This window comes from Octopus bimaculoides, chromosome 3 (genome assembly GCF_001194135.2).
Source record: "Octopus bimaculoides isolate UCB-OBI-ISO-001 chromosome 3, ASM119413v2, whole genome shotgun sequence".
Classification (NCBI taxonomy): Eukaryota; Metazoa; Mollusca; class Cephalopoda; order Octopoda; family Octopodidae; genus Octopus; species Octopus bimaculoides.
This window is the reverse complement of record NC_068983.1, coordinates 51,822,780-51,827,086: the sequence shown is the minus strand read 5'-3', so window position 1 is coordinate 51,827,086 and position 4,307 is coordinate 51,822,780.

Here is a 4,307-nt window from a genome sequence, read left to right as displayed (position 1 = left end):
TATATATATATATATATATTTATAAATGAGATAGGGATTTTCTGATTTATGTGCTAGTGAAAATATTTCACGTGAACATATATATGTTTCTCTTCAATTGCAAGTTTTCTGCTACTTGCCTGTGCATGGAAAGGCAACTTCCATTTATATACATTAAGATATTCCACCATAAGCACGGATTGCCGATATATAATTTACCAGTGTTGTCATCAGCAACGTTGTCATGCGTGATGATATGCCTGTGATTCAATAGAAGTGTTTCGATTAATATAAAGGAAAACAAATTGAAGAGCTTTATATGTATTATGTTGACATATTTACACATTTCCATTTGAAATGTCGAAGTGCTAAATCGGTCACATGAGTGGGAATTACATCAAAGTCTTGACGTATGTTCAATATATAAATTTCTATTTTATCATAAAAATTCCCAACGGTAATTGTAGCTTTCGCAATTTAGAGTGAGTGACTCACTATTTCTATCTTTCGACAATGTGAGAGAGTTAAGAAAATCACCTGACTATCACGAAAATGCATTCACAACCAAAGTTACTTTCGTTTAAAGCTTTCACTTTTCAACTAATGAGGCGAGTGTCTCTAACCAATTTTCTATAAGACTAAACTATATCAAACAGTCAATAAACAAAACATTTTTTTAATTAATGAACATTAAATCACAATCGTTAGGAAGTAATAGAAGATGGACCGATTCTTCCTGCCATGATACATGCTAACAGTACAAATAGTTGCATTGACATAATTAGGTCTCATATCAAGTCAGTTGGCTTCTGTAAAGAGGACCTGGGCTTTAAACATAGCTGGCTTCAAACATGGCTGTCTAAATATTTAGTTACATCGTTGTCTCTGTACTATTTCTAAATCATTATTTCCAATAAAACCTAACGACGGAAGATCGCAGAAATATTACTGTAGGAATATTTCTATTGTGTAAAAAAGTGTGTGATGATGATTCGAAATGAACATACAGAACAGTTACTATTTCTCTCTTAGTTATGGAATCCCTCCACATTCCCATATCAATTATGGCAAGCGCTAAGTGTCTTCGTCTTCCTCCACAACGTAGATAAACCAAATTTAAAAAAAATATGCTGATACATTTTCGTTTCTCGTAGGAACTGTACATAGATATTTATCAAAGCTTACGAAGTGCCAAAACGTTATCTAACATCAGTGACGTCCTTTGTTTTTGCAAAGTATATTCATCACAAACTAAAGGTATTAGTTTTGTTTAAGCAGTGTCTTCGTGATGATTTTTTATCAATCTGCAAAAAAAAAAAAAAAAAAAAAAAAAAGAAACACAACAAGTAAATACGATAAAGTTAAAGTTATGACAATATTTAATACTAGATTTGATAGAAACAAAAAGAGTATGAAGATGAAATTAATCCTTCTATATATGTCAGAAAGATTAATCTCATATTTTTACCTTTCAAAGTTGTTTAATCCAATCTAATTTGTTGGAGAAATATCATGATTTAATGGATATACAATGGCTCCAAACCTAGAGGTTATTTGGCAAAAATAATATCTTTTTATATTATTTTTTGAGGACATACCCGCACAATGTTTTCAGAATACGTATGTGGCATATACATATGCCCATGCACACATATACATATGCCCATGCACGCATATACATATGCACACACACACATATAAAACAAATACTGAGGGATTATCAATCCGGGTAAAATACTGTATAAGTTCTCTGTTGGCACGGCAGGCTAACAAAATTAGATTAGTGAAGCATTCCGGGTAATCTTTTGGTAGGGTCCCTAGTTATGGTCCATCACAATTCTGCATTGTAAATCCATGGATAGGCTTCAAATAAACTGGATTTTATACAGAATGATATATATGAAACAAGTTATAATAATGGTCATTACATATGATACATTTATTAGAGCAAATTTGGCTACAGCTGTTTCTAGATTTTATTACAGATACGTTTACACAATTGGTCAATTATTTTGATCAACGGAGTTAAATTGAACAACCTAAGAAAATTTACTTACGTAATTTTATTGTGTTCATGAGCTTCTGTAGGTCTGCTTCGATGTCTTCGAATCCTTTGATTCTTGGAGAGAATTTCTTTGATATGATTTCTTAGAATATGTTCCCTGTAGTGTCCTCTTCCATGTTGTAAAAGAAAACTTTCCACCCCATTCGCTTAATAGGTTCTGCAATTATCTCCCATCGTTTCTTAGAGTATAGTTCCCTGGATGGTATAGGTATGTTTTTCATAGAATAATCGATATTGTAGGCGTCCATATTGAATTCTTTTGCCGGCAGAGTCCTCAACCGATTTTTGGCGATTTTTCAAAACAAACTGTATATGTTTTTAGGGAAAAACTGCGGTGTACGGGTGGTAATTTATTATTTAATAATAATATGACAACAAACGATTGAAAAAATATCCAACAAAGCTCATACAGCTTGTTTTGAAAACAATCGCCATAAATCGGTTTAGGACTCTGCCCCACAGAAGAATTCAATATAGATGCCTACAACATCGATTATTGAATGAAAAGGATGCCTATACCATCCAGGGAACTATACTCTAAGAAACTTTGGGGGAAAATTACAGAACTTATAAAGCGATTGAGATGGAGAGTTTCCTTTTACAACATGGAAGAGGACACTTCACAGAACATATTCTAAGGAATTATATCAAAGAAATTCCCTCCAAAAATCAAAGGCTTGGAAGACTTCGAAGCGGACCACTGAAGCTCATGAACAAAATAAAATTTGGTAAGTCTTTTAAGACTTTTCAACAGGTTTGTCTTAATAACTGACTAGATGCCGGAGCAGATTTGCGCCCCGACATCCGAAACTCGGAGTTTTATTATGGCAGCCGAATAATTGTCACATATAAATTCCTCTTTACATAATATCGATGTCTCATTCATTCATTTGTTGTCATACTATTATCATTAATATATATATACAGGAAGTTTCTTTAATCTTCTGTCTACCAAATTTACTCACAAGGGTTTGGTCGGCCAGAGGTTATAGTAGTTGACATATGCGCCCACAGAGGGATTTAACCCGGGGACATGTACTTGGGAAGAAAGCGTCTTATCACACATCCACGCCTATTCTTGTATTACCTCTCTATACTATGACATAACTCTGGAAGCATACGTGGTACACAGTGGGAGATATCAGGAAATATGACATGCCCTAAATAGTTATTATTTATCTTTTGTAAAATTACTTAATGCTTATACAAATTTATAAAGTGAATACTAATTTTCAAAAGATGATATCTATGACCCTAAAATCCGATAAATAACAATTCCCCTAAGTACTCTATCATATGCTCGTTCTTCTTTTGCTTTACCTTCATCACCTCCTGTTTTTCCCTCTGTGTCTGTGCGAGTGGGTAATGTTTATTTACTCAATGTCTGTGGTCAAACGTCGCACGAGCTTTTATGCTGCACCTATTTTATCAACTGTTTCTACATCGCTATTTTAGTTTCATTCTTCATAATATATATAAAAACGAATGAAGAACTTAACCACCCAACAAACCAACCAGCCAACCAACCAGCCAACGTTTATTAGCTTCATTATTAAATAGAGAATAGAAAGCAGGTATTACTGTAGTTAAAATCTTCATTTTACTGTCATAAAAATCCTTCTACATGGTATCTTGAACACGTTTAGGATCAATCCAAAACTTGAGTGGATTTCGCGCTGACATATACACACATGCGCTCGCGCGATCATATCATTTGCAAATACTTCGGATGTTTATCGACCTCTTAATATATGAATGCTGACTCTACGTCTTACTTTCAAATTTCGAATTATTATAATTTACTGTTTCACTTTTCTCTAGTTATCTTCTTGCATCATATCTATGTATGTATGTATGTATCTATCTATCTATCTATCCATCTATCTTTCTATCTATCTATCTATCTATCTATCTATCTATCTGCCTGTCTGTCTGCCTGACTATTTGTTTGGCTGTCTGCCTGTCTGCCTGTCTGTATGTCTGTCTGTTTGTCGTATAACTATCTATCTATCTATCTATCTATCTATCTATCTCATCATGGACGGACGGTAGACACATCGGCTTCCATGTAAGTTGCATGTTTCACCTCTTAAAAGACCTATTTTGTTTTAAAATTTTGTATAAGTTGTGTATAACACAAAATACTTCGTGAACATATATTTTTCAAATCGGAAATAGCTCTATTTAGAGCCTTATTTCCAAAAATTCAAACACATCTTCCTCGTTCCTAGCCATATTCTGTAAAACGAATATGCCTATAGTA